Source organism: Heterocephalus glaber, unplaced genomic scaffold (assembly GCF_053883595.1).
Source record: "Heterocephalus glaber isolate CG9 unplaced genomic scaffold, H.glaber_assembly_v1.0 deba00001460, whole genome shotgun sequence".
In the NCBI taxonomy this organism is placed as follows: Eukaryota; Metazoa; Chordata; class Mammalia; order Rodentia; family Bathyergidae; genus Heterocephalus; species Heterocephalus glaber.
In genome coordinates this window covers 13,702,074-13,720,046 of record NW_028258307.1, presented here as the reverse complement: position 1 = coordinate 13,720,046, position 17,973 = coordinate 13,702,074, and the positions used below count along the sequence as shown (strand labels likewise).

Below are 17,973 nucleotides of genomic sequence, written 5' to 3'. Positions count from 1 at the left end.
TGATTGGCAGCTGGTGGCAGGAGCAGAATCTGAATGCTGAAGGGGCAAAAGGCCTGCAGAATGTGGGGGCTGCCCTGAGGGAAGAGGGCCTAGGAGAGAAGGACTCAGAGAGGCCCAAATACAGGTTATCACCAGTTCAAGGCTGCAGAGTTGCAGAGGGATCCGTGTTCTGTGGCTTGGGCCGTCTCCCACATGGTGGGTACCCACCCCACTCATCTACCTATGGTGCAGATTGCTCCAAGCCTCTCTCTTGTAATGAACCTTCAGGGCTCTCTACTGAGAATTTAACAGCACACTTGCAGAACGGCATAAAGGGACTTATGGTTTATCACAAAGCATGGTATCCAAAGGGTGTGTTGGCTCCTGGGAGGCTGTGCATGGATATCTGTCACAGGTCTGAGAGCAGTGAGGACAGACAGGGCCCGAAGCTCAGAAAAGACTAGCTATCCTGAACCTGTGGAAGGGGGCCTGGGTGAGGATGCTGGCAATCAACCTCTTTTTCTCCCTTTTTCCTATGGACAACACACTACAGCATATTGCTATTTCTTCAATGTATTATGGCATATGAATTTGTGCATTTCTAAATAAAGTAGAGCCATTTCTTTGTGTATATTTGAAAATGAACAAAAGCCTTCTAGAGAGTCATAGTCAAATAAGCATGTCCAAATAAGCAGAAGTAATGAAAACATTCAGTCTCTGGGAAACAATAAAGGAGATGCAATTCAGAAACCCGGGGAATACCTCTATGTTCCCTTTTCCTCTTCTTCCCAGTTCTCTGGAGCATTATTCTGGGTTGCAGCCCCTCATCTGTGAGTGCCCTGCTCCTCCATCCTTGGCATACCAGCAGAAGTGTACAAAATAAGTCTGAACCTCAGCACACTCTCTTCTTCCCTCTCATTTTCTCTCAAATTTGCCTTTTTTTTTTGGATTTACTCTCTCTTCAACTTTTCTTTTCTCCTTAGGGTGCCCTCTCTTCTCTTTTGTATCTTAGGCTCAATTGTTCTTTGCCTATTTTCTTATTCAACCTCACAAGAGTCCTTGAACTAGTTCATCAGAGACCGAACTTCTTCACAGGTGGGAGGAGGAAAAGGAAGGCCTGTTCTCTTTATGGGGGTGGGCAGGGAGTCTGGGAACATTAACAGATTAGAAATTCTGTCCCCTTCACACTTTCTCCTCATCTTTCTTGGCTCCTTTGAGATATGAGACATTCAATATTTAAATGTTCTTTTAGGAGTTCTTGGGATTTACAACCTAAGGCTACCTTCTTGTTTCTCTTTACTGGTCTGTGCATAATTTCTCTTGGTTCCCTGGGAAGTGCAGCCAGGTGAAGTGTGAGCAGATACATAGGCACATACAATCTCTCTCTCTCTCTCTCTCTCTCTCTCTCTCTCCATTCTTAAACATCTGCATATTATTTAAATTCTTTGCCTTCCAGTATTTCTGTTCCTTATAACTTTCAAATGATTATAGTCCCTAAGTAACTGTACACAGCCCTGCACTCTTTTGAGATATTCTGCACAGGCAAACACCTGCAGGAATGCCAGTGCCAGTGAGCAGCGCATGGGTGATGCAAAGACCTTGGGTGGGTGTAGGCTCAAACTGCCACCTTGGAGTTATGGTAGAAGGCACAAGATTCCACACTGTTATAGGAAGTGGCTTGTAATATATGGAAACCAAATGAAATTGCTACAGTTTAAGTTTATCAGTTCATTGTTCTTTTAAGAAGTACGTCATTTTTTACAGTTTTAATGGATATCAACAAGGATTTGCAGTACTAATTATTTGTGAAATAATTTTTCTCTCTTCTGGACATGTAGTAAGATTGTATTTCATATGGATCACAGCACTGTCATTTCCAAGCTAAAGCATTTCATTCCTGGTGCAAGTCATCAGAGCTCTTTCCTTTCTGCTGTGGGGACTGAGCACATTTGAGATGTTGGCTGCTCCATCACCCAGGGCCCAGAGTGGGAAGATTTAAAGCAAAAACCTCACCACTCTGAAGACCTGGTGCAGAAGAGAGAAGTAAACCTTTGTTGTTCTGAGCCACTCAGAGTTGTTTGCTACTTAGCATGACCTCGCTCATCCTGACTGATTCCCTAAACAGGAACGTTTGCCTGGCCCTAATGAGACAGGTATCATATACCACATATGATATATAATGTATGATAAATATTGCAGATATCATGTCTGTAATATATGTATTATATATTATATAATATGTATATATATAATATATATGTATTTCCTTGAATCATATCTTAACTAATTATGCAATGTCAGTGCAAACTTTTCTATCTTGTGTTGCTTCTGCTGCAGTTTTGTTATAATGAATTTATAGAATTATGGAAGTGAAATTATATGTATAGCAAGGATCCCCATCCATAGCTATGACTCTAATGTGATAAAATTATTGTGAAGGCAGAGCTTTCTACAAATGTTTCTCTCTCCCCTCTTTTTTTTGATGGTGGTGCTGGGGATTGAACCCAGGGCCTTACACATGCTAGGTAAGTGCTCTATCACTCAGCTACACTCCCAGGCCCTTAATGTATATCATCTCTATCTTTCTATATTGGCCTCCATGTGATTTCTTTCATCTGTTCTTCATTAATTCATATATTCATTCATTTAAAAAACTATTAACAAATATATTTATTTTGGTTGTTTTCTCCCCTACTAGACACACCTTGTTAGAAAGTAGTATTCCTTTTAGTTCCAGGTGGACCAGTAAGCAGGGAAGAAAACTGTTTTTCCCTCATTGAGAGAGAAAGGAAACATATGACTTTGCAAACATGATATATTCTCTTGGCTCTATTTTTTTGTTTTCTATTAAATCAGAATTTCCTCTTAATAAGTATGATTCTATTTTTAAAATAAAGTTACAGGCACTTGTTTACAGACTTATGTAGTCCAAAGGGCAGCAAAGGCTGACCCAACAGTGCTGCCATAGATTGGAGACCTGTCCCAGGGATCATGACCCTTCACAGTTTTGGGGAGGACAAAAGGAATCTCCAACTCCATGATCCCTTCCATGTTTTGTCTTTCTCCAGTCCCACACAGAATATTTAACTCTGATCTGCACTCTTGTGTTTCTTGCAGAAGCACAGGATGAGAGCGACAGAAGTCATCGTAACACTTCTAGGATGAAGTTGCTCCTGTGATGATAAAACCTATGATTCCAAATGCCAGGCCTTAATTGTGAGCTCTCAGCACTCCTCGACAGAACCACACTGTCCTTGGAGTGGTGTTCCTCTCCTTGATCTCCTGTTTGTTGTGAAGGGATACTGCCTCTTTGGATTTGCAGCATTATCTTTCACTTCTTAAAACAATAGCTGGAAAAATATTTTTTTAATAGGGAAAAGATGTTTCTTCTTCAGAGGTCATCATTATGCTGATGATAGCTTATAGCATATTGATAATAATGTACAAAATTTCTTGTCTTCTAAAAATGCACAGAAGCACATAACTGGGTGAAAGTATCCCTTCTTTGAATGTTTAGCTCTTTGTTAGCTATGCCTGCATGAAGAATATACAACTGTTTGGAACGCTGCCTAGGCAGGGAGTAACTGCTGTGTTGTCCATCTGTGGTCCTAATGGCTGTGCCACCTCTTCTGGACTTCTGGTTGTGACAGCAGCATCAGGGTCTACACTGCTTTCATGGGACCCTTTAGTGCACAGTGCTGACCGATACCGATTTCTGTTGTTTATCTTGGACTTTTTGCTTCTTCTGCTGCTGTTTGTCTTTGTTTTCTTGTTGTTCTGTGGTGTCTTTGCTGGATTCCAGACCTTTGTTGTCAGGAACCACTTCTTTGCTTTCTTCTTTACTCAGTTTTTTCTTTTCCTCTCTCTTCCTTTTTTCCCTCGTTCTCCCTTCTGACACTTCCTTCTCTGCACTGTACACTTCCTCGTCTCACTTGTAGGGGGACACAGGTTACCCTTTGCTGAAGGGTGCTGGATTATTTCTCGGACCAGAGTTTTGGTTCCTCTTTTGAAGCCACATGTTTTTCCCTTCTTCGTTCATGGACTCCAAGGGCTCCATTCACTGGCTTTACAGTGTTCAATGCTGATGAACTCCATGGTGTGGTTGTTGGCTTCCAGTCCTTCTGGGCAATGGTCAAGGTACTTCCTAAGGTGTAAGTAAAACCCACTTTTACACTTTGTGCAGAAAGTTTTTGTTGAAACAGGTATCACAGTCAGCTTTACATTTTGTACATTTATTTATATCTGGATATCGAGTTCCATAATATCAACTTGGACATGAAGAGAGACGCACTCCTATCTGCTTCATACCAATTTTTCCCAGAACAAAAAATAGTTGAGGCTCACATGATAAACATCCATTGTAATCAGAACACGTCGCACAGCCTCCTTGACAGCCTTCGCTGATGTTGGGGTACATTCTCCGTTGGCGCCTTCCCCAGTAGGCGCATTGGCTGCCAGAGTAGTCCATAAAGTTCAAAATGGTGAAAAACCAAGGACGCAGTCGCAAGTGCATAGTAACACGGTAAGGTTTCCCCTTGGCTTCCAACTGCTGATTACACGGCGTCTTAGAGGCTGGACAGAGGTCTAGGGGCATCCCTAGCAGCCGACCTGGCGTGCTCAGGCGTCTGCGCTGCTGCCTGTGGACAGGGCGGGGATGCCGGCCAAGTCCTCAGGTTCCTTACACTGCGCTGGCCAGCCAAGCTGCGGCGGTGGCTGTCACCCCGCAGGAGCAGAGGCGGCTTCACGGAGCATCGAGGGTGGCCGCGGGGTTCCGGTGTGCGGCGGCTTCTAGTCTCAGCAGCGGCTGCTGGGTCCCGGGGAGAGCAGGACGCCAAGGGCAGCGTGGCCATGGCCTGGGGCCGGGGTGGGCAAGCGAGATCCGCTAGTCATTCGTTTTTTTTCAATAAACTATATTGAATGGCAGTTATTGCACAGGCTGGAGGTAATGGTATGAGTAACACAGAGTACCTATCTTTATCCTTGTAATTAAATCAATAATTTATTTCCTATTTATAAAGACCAAAAACAGTTCCAAGTTCAAGGCCAGCTACAGAGTGAGTTCAAGGCCAGTGTGAACTACATAGGGAGAGCCTGTCTCAAAACAAAACAAAACAAGGTCCGTGAATGAGAAAACAATCCAAAGATTCATTTGGAACAAGAAGGGACCTAGAATAGCAAAAGCAATTCTAGGCAATAAAGAAAAGGTAGGGAATATCACAATCCCCAACTTGAAGCTATACTACAAAGCTACTGTGATAAAAACAGCATGGTACTGGCAAAGAAACAGACCTGAGGACCAGTGAAACAGATTAGAAGATGCAGAAACAATGTCAGACACACTCAGCCACCTCATCTTTAACAAAGGAGCCAAACACCCTCACTGGAGGAAAGATAGCCTCTTTAACAAATGGTGATGGAAAAATTGAGTTTCAACTTGCCAAAGATTAAAACTAGACCTATATCTCTCATCATGCACTAAACTAAAATTGAAATGGATTAAAGATCTAAATATTGAAACACAAATGCTGAACCAGCTGGAACAGAGGTTAGGTAAACTCTGGAAGACATTGGTGTAGGAAAAGATTTTATGAACAAAACCTCAGTGGCCTGTGAATGAGTACAAACAATCAACAAATGGGATCTCTTCTTATTAAAAAGCTTCTGCACAGCAAGAGAAACCACCAGCAGTGTGAAGAGACAACCCACAATGTGGAAAAAAATTTTCACCTGCTGTTCCTCAGACAAAGGTCTACTATCTAGAATCTATAAAGAACTTAAAAAAAAAAATCAGATCTCCCAAATTTAAAGACCCAATCCGAGGGGCCGGGGATTTAGCTCAGTGGTTCTGCCACCTGCCTCAAAAGCACCAGGTCCTGAGTTTGATTCCTGGTACCAAAAACAAAACAAAACAAAACAAAACCTAACAAGACCCAATCCAAAAATGGGCATCTGAAATGAACAGATATTCTCAGGCAAAGAAGTAGAAATAGCAAGTAAACATATGAAACAATGTTCAACATCACTGGTGATTCAAGAGATACAAATGAAAACAACACTGAGATTTCACATCACTCCAGAAAGAATGGCTCCTATCATGAAATCAACCAATAACAAATGCTGGTGGGGCTGTGGGGGGAAGAGCAACATTGCTCCACTACTGGTGGGAGTGTAGACTGGTGCAACCACTGTGGAAATCAGTATGGAGATACCTCAAAAACTAGGACTGGAAGTCCCATTTGACCCTGCTCTTCCACTGCTGGGGATCTTCCCCAAAGAATTAAAAGAATCATACCACAGTGATATATGTGCACCCATATTCATAGCAGCACAATTTGTAATAGCCAAAACTTGGAAGCAGCCCAAATGCCCATCAACTGGAGACTGGATCAAGAAAATGTGGTTTTTGTATAAAATGAAGTACTACTCAGCCACAAAGAATGAGAAATTAGAGACATTTTTAGCTAAATGGTTGCACATTGAGGCAATACTCTTAAGTGAAATAAATAGGACACATATGTGTAAATACCGAATAGTTTCTCTGGTGTGAGAAAGTGAAACTATAAGGACTAAAAGGTAAAATAGATAATGCGAAATAGATAGAAAAGGGGCAAAGGGAAAATAAGCGGGGTAGGGTAAAGGAAAGAAGGCAATGAAATTCGTATGAGAAAATGAAAAAAATGGAAACAAACTCTTTGTAAATAGGGAGGGGCAGAGGGGTTGAAGAGAGAGCAGAGGAATGGGGAAAAAAATAAGAACCAAGATAGAGTATGTAAAGGTGCAAATTCCCAATCATGAATGTCATTCATTATATCGTATACTTAAAATGTACGAGTAAAATTAATAATATAAAAAGAAAAAACACCCCAAAAATTAAAAACCAAAAACCAAACAAAAAAAAAAACAAGTAAAACAAGAAGTGATTTCTAAACAGTTTGTGTTTAAATATATACAAAATTTTATGTATTATGAACTGGTTTTAAGCTGATTAAAGTCATTAAGATAATATTATGTATTTGAGCAGGTAGAAAGCTTCTTGCTGCTTCTACTGATCTTTATCTTTTACAAACTTTAGATCTTTCCCTTAAAGTACTCAATATGTAGTGCTAATTTTAATGGCTAGTTTGCATAAAGAAATAATTGATCTGGAGCTATACCAGATCTGGATGAATTGCAGAGCTGGATGCCTTTATTCTGTAAATTTGTTTCACTTGGGGATGCTAAAGTCGCTTATGTTGCTTATTTTTCATGTGTAAAGTGCTTTAAAAATCGTTCCACACATAAGTGCAGCAATGGCAACCTCTACCGGTTGAACTTTCTCATTTCACAGGCACTTGGCTCTCCTGGGATCTTGCTGGGATCCAATGTCTTCTGTTTTGGAAAGGCTCCCCACCACTGACTAATTAGTTTGAATTTAAAAAGAGAAGCTGCTGCTTATCATGATAGAGAATATGAATTGTGGGAAAGCAACAGAAAAGAACGGACACTTCACAGGTTGTGGTCTACTAGGGAAGAATATAGAGATATAGAGAAGATAGTGTATTAGAAACTATTTGCCAGGTAGGTGGCAAGTTTTCATGGTACGAAATGTAGGGATTGGATCAAGAATATGATGATAAATCTCTCCCAGACTGGTCTTTAGGTAAGTGCTTCTGTTCAGGCTGACTTCTGGTATCCTTGATGACATATATGTATGTTCTCCCTCTTCCTCATCTAGTCCATAATCCTAAAAATTTCTAAAGCATGACAAAATATTTCTACAATTTTATGATATACTTGAATGTCAGATTAGCACTTGGGGAGAAAATGTCATTCTATCATGCTACATTGAAACATTTAATTTATGAAACAAAAACATTACTCTTTTCCTGTATTTGCCACCAGGGATGTGCTTGTTTTTGCCAGTGAGGTTCTGAAGGACTTTTTTTGGGGGTACCGGGCATCGAACTTGGGACCTTGCGCTTGCTAGGCAGCCAGCGGAAACACTGAACTAAATCCCGACCCTTTATCCACATTCTTTCCCAGACTTCTCACTACAGGTTGTTAGCTCATGAGGATGGGAACAGATCTGGCAGGACTTGGTTCTAGGGAACAGAGTGAAGAAATATTCTATCATGTTGATCTTAATCCTGCCCCTTGGTACTATATTATAAAGGCACTGTAATATGGAATATTTTGTCCATACCAATGGGTATATGTGGGAAAGAAGTTGTACAAAAATACTGCTTTTTATCTCTTTTTAACCTAATAATCCTACAGAAAAGCAATTTTGCTCATGGAGGGACAGAGGAATGGGAAGAAGAAAAGAGGATAGAGCTTATTTGACATCACTCCTCTTGTGAATGGTATTCTGCAGTGGTTGATAAGGATAGATAATATTTCAGTATAAGTGTATTAAGCGTAAAACATGTAGGACTTAAAAATGTTGAAGATTTTAAAAATTAGAGAAGAGATCATGGACCTCTTTCAAGAGCTATGGGTATAAATGGGTAATGACATCATTTGACAGCCACAGATAAATAAAAAAAATCAATTTAATTTCTGACCTACTTTTTAGAAAAAATCCGTTTGGGTGCATACACACAAATAAATTCATTAACCATTGATTCTGAAATCAACAGAAAAACAAGGCTTTACCCAATATATCCAATAAATGCTCAAGAGCACATTTCAGTTCTCTGTGAATACCACTGAAAGGCAAGAGAGAACATCAGAGATGAAGAAAGGAACAGGGCTCTGTGTTATCTGATGAGCAGTGTTTTCATTCTAGCTGGCTAGGCTTGGAATCCAAGTATTACCTACTCCCAGTGCTGGTGGAAGTTCCAGCTTTGTCACTGAACTTCCATCAAGCCCTTTAATTAATATCATCCTTGGCCTGAGAGGTTAGTTGGAAATGGATAGCTCTATTAGGTCATTGCTCTTGGATAATGCTATACAGTGATTCTGTTACAAAGATATTACATCATTGACATCTTCTGAAGGTGTTAGTTATTATGATGAGAGCTGAAACAAGTAGATGAGCTGTAGATCCCTCCTATACCACTTCTAGACCCATTGCTTTCCCGATCCCACCTGGAGTATCCAGGGGAAAAGTCTTGAAAGACTTGTAATTTTAAAAATTAAAAATCTTGCTGTAGCCACATTGCAGTGATATCAGCACCACTTTTGGGAACAGGCTGGCCTAAGCACACTGTAGAACATATAGAAGTTAATAATGGTGTAGTTTCTGGCTTACTGCACTATGTTAACATGTTCTGAGTAGCTTCAGAAGTCTTTAAGTATCAATATTGTATCAATATTATCTGCAGATGTTTGTTAAGCAACAAATATTTAGCGAAGCCTAGTGATGTGCCAGGAACAATGTTAGGTAACAGGATAAACCAGTGAGAGACACAGACATGCACGTTTCTATCTCTGTGCATTTCCTGTGCTGGAAAGCTTCCCATCTCCTCCATATCCATTCTAGTGGGACATCAAGGCCAAACTCAAGTTCACACTTCCCTCAGGAAACTTCTGTTCACTACTCTTGCCTAGAGCACTACCACACATTTGGGATTTAATTACACCTAGCACAGTGCTGGCCATGTAAATTGCTAAAAACTACTGCCAATTATTGGTTTATTCTTTAAATCATACTATTATTATATTAACACATAGGACAATAAAAGGAAGATGCTTTGGGCATATACAACTGAAAATAAAATATAGTTAAATTTTTTATTGGTGAGACTATCCTGATCTGTAACAGGAAAGAAAAAAAATAGTTCACTTGTCAAAGCAAAGTAATGAAGCTTCTGTAAACTGCTCCAATTTTGTAAGAAAGATAATAATCCTCCTTAATTTGATTTGAAAAATCTATATTTGTACCTGATCTGTGTTTGGCTTAGTTGCAGCCTCTGTATTTAAATGTAGACAGTATCTCTCAGTCTTATCTTTGTTTTTTGTCTTTTTTAGTAAATGTCTGCTGCATGCAAATATATTTTCTATGCTCAAAGCAATAATGAGATGTTTAAAAAAAGGATGCCCCTGCCAAAAGAATTCTGGTTGGCTGTCTATCACACAAATTAATTCCTCTCAAAAGTGGCTATTTTCTCACTTGCTTTAATGTGCTCAGAGCAGGTAGCTGTGATTTTTTTTTTTTTTTTTTTTGGCTGGGTCTTCTGCTCATCAGCCCTCTGACTATTTTATTTTGTTATGGACCATTAAAGAGTGGGGTTGGTAATGTTCCTTCATTATACAGTTCTGCAGAGGATGAATTTCTCTTTTAGACAAATGGAGTTAAAAGGCGATTACTCTTTCCTCGTTTTCTTCTCCAACTAATGCAGCATTTGAAAGCTGTAAGGACATAGAATCTTGAAAACTCCAGGAAACAGTTTTCACAGCCAAAGTATGTTCTTATCTAATTTGCAACCAGAAAGATAAAATAACAGTTAAGAAATTTGTGGAGAAAATGGCAAAAGTTAATGATTCCTTTTTGGTTTTTTGTGGGGTGTGGTTCTGTCTCTACATTCTACAGAACCTACACATTGAACTTTAATTCTAGAATAGTACTATTACAATTTTCTGAATGGATATTATAATCATTAAATCTATAAAGATAAGCCAAACTACTTGAATCTGGATGAATATATTACTTCAATTGTCAGAGTTGTCCATCGATATTTAAACCAACTGAATAGTAACAAATCACCTAATTGAAAAGACTGAAACTAGGGAAGGTAATGTGGTCATTTCAATATTTTCTAGATGAAATGAGTCACTTTCAAAACAATACATCACATTCACATTGAGGTTTTGAGCTTAGTATATTTTAACAAATGTTATAAATAACATTTTTATAATACCTCACATGTCATTTATTAGATGCTAATTTATTTCCTAAGTAATGAATATTTTCACTGATGAACCCATAACTTATTAGAGAGTAGTAAAGAATGAAGAAGGGGTGAAGGATATGTACTTTCAGGTCAGACAGCTGGAATTTGAGTTATTACCTGTGTGGTTTTGGGGAAATTGTTCAACATCTGTAGTGGTTTGAATGTGGTCCCCCAAGTGAGGTGTTCATGTCTTAACACCCAGAGTCTATGAATACAGGCTTAATCAGAAAAGATTCCTTGTGAATACAATTCAGTTAAAGAACTTGAGAAGAAATTACCATTGATAATCAAGTGGGCCTTAAATCCAATGACAGATGTCCTTATAGGACAGGCTGAGGGAGAGTTGGGAAATGCACACAGAGGAGAAGGCACTGTGAAGATGAGGGCAGAGGGGTTCTGCCCCTGAGGCTGAGAAATATCTGGAGCCAGGAGAAGCTGAAGAGGCAAGCGAGTGTCCATCCACCCGAGAGCCTTTGCTGGGATCAAGGCCCAACAAATTCCTTGATTTTGGACTTCTGATCACCAGATCTATAAGAGAGGACATTTCTGCTGCTTTCAGCCACCAAGTTTGTAATAATTTATTATAACAGCACTGGGAAACCAACACAAATTGGAGTTTTCTCACCTACAAGATGGAGATGATGATGAGACCTCAAAGAGCTGCAGTGGGGACTGAGTTCCTTAATGAATACATAGAACTTGGTGTGTGGAATACAGTAAGTATTCAGAGAACCTTAGAAGTCTTATTCAGTTAATTAATTTCATGCTAACTAAACCGCATAATATAAATATAGTAATAATTTTACTCTCCCTTTATAAGATATTCAGAACTTACTGACCTGCCATATTCTGTAGAAGCCACCACCACCTGCTTCCATCTGCAGTTTATAAATAAGCAATGCCATTAGTTTTCATTGCTGACCCGCTACCTATTATTAGAAACCTGGAACTGGAAGAAAATGTATCTTTAAGGTCTCCTAACTCACTTCAACTTTTATTTTCTATCGATTTTGTGATAATCAGGCTCAATGGGAATTTCCCCCCCACTTCTTTTCTTTGAGCAACAAAATGCATGATTTTGGTTTTGCTTTATTTTCAGTTTTGGAGATTGAACCCAGGGCCTTCACACTGAGCTGCATCCCCAGCCTTTTTTATTTTTATGTTTTTCTGGTACTGGGGATCGAACTCAGGACCTTGTGCCTATGAGGCAGGCATGGCACCACTGAGATAAATCCCCAGCCCCTTTATTTTTTTGTCTTGAGACAAGTTCCTGCTAAAACTTGCAATCTTTCTGCCTCAGCCTCCCAGAATGCTGGTATTACAGATGCGCGCTAACATACCTAGCATAAGCAACAAGTTTTTGTATCTGTTAAAATGTATCATAATGTATGTATTATAACATATATAATCCCCATGCTCAACCCAGGTGACACTGATGAAAGATCTCTGTTTTATTTTTTTTATTCCATTAAGTTTATTGGTACATTTTAGGTATACATTATGATCACATTCATCATTGGATACATGATATATCTTGGTTCTTGTTTTTTTCCCATTCCCCTTCCTTCCCTTCCACTCCTCCACCCCCCATTTACAAAAACTTTGTTTGTGTTTTTTCCTTCTTTTCTCATATTTTTTCTTTTCCTCCCCACCCCCCTTCCCATTCCCTTTTAGACCTTTTCTATCTATTATACATTTTGGTCCTCATTGACTCTTGCAGTTTCTCATACCAGAGAAACTATTTGGTATTTATACATGTGTACCCTTTATTTCACTTAAGAGTATGGCTTCATGTGCATCCATTTAGCTATAAATGCCTCTAGTTTCTCATTCTTTTTGGCTGGGTAGTACTCATTTTATAAAAAAACCACATCTTCTTTATCCAGTCTCCAGTTGATGGGCACTTGGGCTGTTTCCAAGATTTAGCTATTACAAACTGTGCCACTGTAAACATGAGTGCACATATATCACTGTGGTACGATGCTTTTAAATCTTTTGGGAAGATACCTAGCGGGGAATAGCTGGGTCAAATTAGACCTAGTTCTAATTGAGGAATCTCCACACTGATTTCCACAGTGGTTGCACCAGTCTACACTCCCACCAACAGTGGAGAAGGGTTCCTTTCTCTCCATAGGCCCCAGGATTTGTTGTTAGTTGATTTCTTGATAGCAGCCATTCTTTGTGGAGTAAGATGGAATCTCAGTGTTGTTTTCATCTGCATCTCTCAAATGACCAGTAAGGTTGAACATTTTTCATGTTTATTTGCTGCTTCTACTTCTTCATGTGAGAAATGTCTATTCATTTCAGAAGCCCATTTTTGGATTGGGTCTCTAAATTTGGGGGGGTCTGATTTTTTAAAGTTTTTTTATATATTCTAGATAGTCCTTTGTCTGAGGAATATCAGGTGAAAAATTTTCCCCACATTATAGGTTGTTTCTTCACTTTATTGGTGGTTTTTCCTTCTGTGAAGAAGCTTTTTTTTCTTTTTTTTTTTTGGTACTGGGGATTGAACTCGGGTTCTTGCGCTTGCGCAGCAGGTGGCGAAACCAATGAGCTAAATCCCCGGCCCCAGAAGAAGCTTTTTAATAAGATGAGATCCTAGTTGTTGATTCTTTGTTCTAGTTCCCATGAAATTGAGGTTTTATTCATAAAATCTTTTCCTATGCCAATGTCTTCAAGTGTTCTACATATCTTCCAGCAGGTTTAGTATTTCTCTTTTAATATTTGGATCTTTGAAAAGATCTCTGTTTTAAAAGAAATAATCTCTGACATCATCAAAAACATTTGCTAACATTCAATCACTGACCAATATCATAATTCTCACCTATTCTTTATATTAGATTTCCTGGTTAGGAATTTCAATATCTTATACAGTATTCTAGTATTAAGAACTATGCCACTGTGGTGTCATATGCCTCACACCTGTAATATTCCACAGTATATTTGACATTTTGTTGGCCACTTGATAAATGTTCATTGGATGGAAACATTTACAAGGTCTTTGGTCTAGCAAAACAAGTAACTGTTTCTTTTCTGTTTTTGTCTTTGAGACAACCCGGGGTGGTTTTCCTTATGCTGTTGCTGCTTACAGATCATGACCAATATCCACATCTTTGGAAAAACAAGAACATATGTGAACTGTAAGTTAGGAGAATTAGTTCTCAGGTACTCTTAGAAGTATTTGGCAGCTTCTTAATACATGCATAGAAGAGAGGATTCCTTCTATGGGTGTGTTGACTTGGGAACTCAGGGTTGATTTGTGCTAGTGTTGCATCTGAGGACTGAAGCATGCAAGAGTTTGTTCATGAGAAAGTTTTGAAGGAGACAAGAAATAAAGGAGATAAAGGCAGGATCTGGTCTGTGAGAGCAGATTAACTTTTCCCTGGCTGGTGCCTAAAGTCATGGTTTGTTTTTTCATTGCTCTTTAAGTTTAGGTCAAGGTGTAACACAGAACATGTACAAATCACCTTGTCTACTTTCAAATATATAAAAATGATACTTACATGGGTGCAAAGGGATAACCTAGTGAGATGTAAGTCAAGAGACACAGGGCTGGAGATTTAGTTCAGTGGTTCTGCCATCTGCCTCACAAGCTCAAGGTCCGCAGTTCGGTGTGCTGTACAAAAAAATAAAAAAGACAGAGAGAGAGAGAGAGAGAGAGAGAATATACTAGGAGAAACTAGGAGAAAACTACACATTTTCAAAGTAGAAGACAGGTATTATAGAATAGAGTCTTCATAAATGTTGACTTTTATAATTAATAGATGTAAGGGCTGGGGATTTATCTCAGTGGTTCTGCTGCTTGCCTCACAAGTGCAAGGTCCTGAGTTTGATTCCCAGTCACTGGAAAAAAAAAATGTAATCAAGGTGTTCTTAAATAGGTGAACATTTAAACAAATGTAATATACCCATATTATGGAATACTACTCAACAATAAAAAGGCACAGAATATTGATGTACATAACAGCTTGGATGAATCTCTAGGAAATTATGTCAGGTAAGAAAAAGCCAATTACAAAAGTCACATCTTATGTGATTCCATTGTATAATACTCTTTAAGTGTTAAAATTATAGAAGGGACAATAAATTAATAGCTAGTGGGATAAAGGAGACAGTGGGGGTGATGGGAAGGGATGTGGCACTGACAGGGCAGTGCGATTATGTCTTGATTATGACTATGTTACTATCCTGGCTGCAATACCGTACTATGATTTTGTAAGACCTTACCATTGTTAAAAGCTGGATAAAGATTACATGGGATCCGCCCATTATTTCTTACAAATGATGAGTCTAAATGATCTCAAAGTAAAAAGTTAAATTAAAAAATTAATTAATAATATTGGGAACATGTAAAGGAAGAGAAAATATCACTTCCTGTAGTAAGTTGCTTAGCTATGGGTCCCTACTTCTTTTGCTTTTTTTTTTTGAGGGGTCAGGCCCAGTTTAATACACAGAACAAGTTAATTCACAGCAGAGGCAGGCAATGAAGGAGACTCAGTCACAAGGGGGGAGCACTCCTGGATTGGGGGGAGGAGTCCCCCAAACCCACCACCTCCCCGACTTGCAGTCTCAATTTCCCTTTTTAAAAATCTTAACAAATGCACACAACCACAAGAAACAACTGTGCCTCCTCACTACCTCCCAAATGGCCAGTGAGGGTGGCAGAGGGCAGCCTGGCCTGGCCGGGAGGGAAAGAGGGGCCGGGGAGGAGGGAAAATGAGTCTGTTGCAGGGTCTGTGCTTCTCATTCCCAGTGGGCACCCACCTGGCCCCACAGCCACCCACCACCTTGGCACTGGGTGGGCACAGGGCGGGGCTGTCGGGGAGGGGCAGGAAAGGAGTTCAAAACCATGGTTCACATCATGCAGTATCCATGGTGGGCACTAGGAGGGGGCGGGGTGGACACCATGCCCACCAGCCCTGGTCACTGGGGGATGGTGCCCACCTCAAGTGGAGAGGTGGGACAGCTGCAACTCCGGAAATGGGGTGGGGAGCCAGGCAGGAAGCTGGCATAAATGGTGCCCAGTGGGTGCTTGGCAGTGTCCTCCACCCAGCCAGTCCTCACAGGACTCTTCGTATATATTAATTTCTTTTTTCTTTTTTAACTTTCTGTCTTTTTCTTTAGAAAAAGGCTCTGTCTGGGACGGGGATTTAGCTCAGAGGTTTTGCCGCCTGATGCGTAAGCGCAAGGACCCGAGTTCAATCCCAGGTACCCCCCCCAAAAAAAGAAAGAAAAAGGCTTTGTCCATGCCCCTAGCTGGCATCCACCAACCCCCCGTGCCCGCCAAGAGGTGGCGTATGGCTTTGAGGGGAGCAGGAGCCCCTGGTGTCCATTTGCCAAGGGATGAGGAGGGAGGAAGGGAAGGAGAGGGGCCTGGACCCACCGAGGCCAGGACCAAGGCTCCCCTTGCGGCGGAGCCCTCCCCTCCTTATGTCTCTCTCCCACGGGGGGCCAGGACAGGGACGGAACAGGGTTCCAAGGCAAGTGGGCGGCACCACGCTGGAGTCCAGGAGAACCAGAGCCAGGCCTAGGTGAGGGTGATGTGGGCAGAAGCCTTTTCTTTTAGGTGCCGAAGACAGGTGACAACTCCAGCTCCCTTCCGGGGGCACTGCTATGGGGGGACTCAGGCAGCACACGTGGTAACCCCCGAGATCGCAGTCATCACAAAACTGCAGCTGATCCCTGGGGGTGAGACCCTACCAGCTGGCGGCGTCATTCTCTGAGGTGTTGCCCAGGCTGCGGGACTTAGACCCGATGAGCTGCCAGCGGTAGGTCCTCACAGCCGCCCTCATGTTCACCCTGAGCTATAAACACGAGGGGCATCCTGATCGCCCACAGTCTGTACAGGAGATGAGGGCCTCAGGACCCCCGGTCTCTTTTGGAGTCACCCGGGCAGAAGTCACAGTAGCCGCTGGCAATGACGGTCCCCTCAGGTGCCTTCTTGGCTGCGTGTTTCCTTTGGGTCTCAGGGACCCAGGCCAATTCTTTTTAAACCTGTTTATGGTTGTTTTTCCGGTGGAAGGGCAGGGGTTGGTGCTAGGCACGCTCCTCCCCCTCCTCCTCAGCCAGGTGGGTGTGGGTGTAGTGTAGCTGAGGCCGGGCTGATTCGTACACTTCCCACAGATATCACAGACATACGGCTGGTCTCCGTCCTCCAGGAAAGCCGTGTCCCGGCGTTTCCGGAGGCCTCCGAGGCCATATGCATTTCCTTTGCCCTGTTCTTCCTCCTGGAATGCCATCCTCCCAGTCTTCCACCTCCAGATCATGTGGGAACTCCAGCGGCAGCAGACAGTCCATAATGTTCTCCTCCTCCTTTAGCTCGACCTTCTCCTCCTCTGTCTCCGCACAGAGCCTCGAGGACAGGGCCTTCCAGGAGGCCACCCTCCTACAGGGGTCCCTCACAGTCGATCTTACACTCGCAGGGTCTGAGTCTGGGATCCTCTAGAATGTTGAGTTTACGTTTCTTCCTCCAACGGCGCACAAGGTAAGTGTAGACTTGTCCAGGGGCCAGACCCAGCCCGCGGTGGGTCTTCTTCATCCAGATGTAGCCGTTGTTCTGGGCCACGCCAGTCTGCGAGTCCAGGAAAGGCAGGCGCGGGCTGCGCTCGGTACACAGGAGCGCGCTGTAGCTGCAGCAGTGCTCAATGCCCTCGCAGTAGAAGTCTTCACCTAGGGTTTTAAGTGGCTTCTGAATGGCGGTAGCTATGGCCCGCTAGGCAGGGCCACCTTCCGCCCGGCTGCTGCCGCCCCCGTGTGGGCCCAGCCCAGCCTGCGCTGCCTGCTCTGCCGCCCAGCGCTACGATTTTCCCTACTTCATGTAGACAAGGTCTTGCTGTGTAGTTCAGGTTGGCCTTGAACTCACTGTGTGGCACAGGCTGGCCTCAAACTCGCAGCAATCCTCCTGCCTCAACCTCCCAAGTGCTGGGATTGTAGGCGTGCAATACTATACTCATCGACTTTTAAATATAAATAGTAGGAAAATTACGTAAAACCTGCCTTAGAGTTAAAGCCATGTGTGAGAAAATATAGAATAAGAAATGTGGGCATATGATATCTTTGATTCTTGTGGAGGAGAGCAGCTTTAAAATTTTATTTGTAAATTAAGAAAACTGCATTGTGA

General features: G+C 41.6%; 2 pseudogenes; both read right to left on the bottom strand.

Annotated features, from left to right (window-relative positions):
- Positions 1 to 3,664: 3,664 nt before the first annotated feature.
- Positions 3,665 to 4,492, bottom strand: LOC101723347 (R-spondin-3 pseudogene; annotated as a pseudogene).
- An 11,888-nt stretch (positions 4,493 to 16,380) lies between these two features.
- Positions 16,381 to 17,553, bottom strand: LOC101723704 (zinc finger protein neuro-d4-like; annotated as a pseudogene).
- Between the last annotated feature and the right edge of the window lie 420 nt (positions 17,554 to 17,973).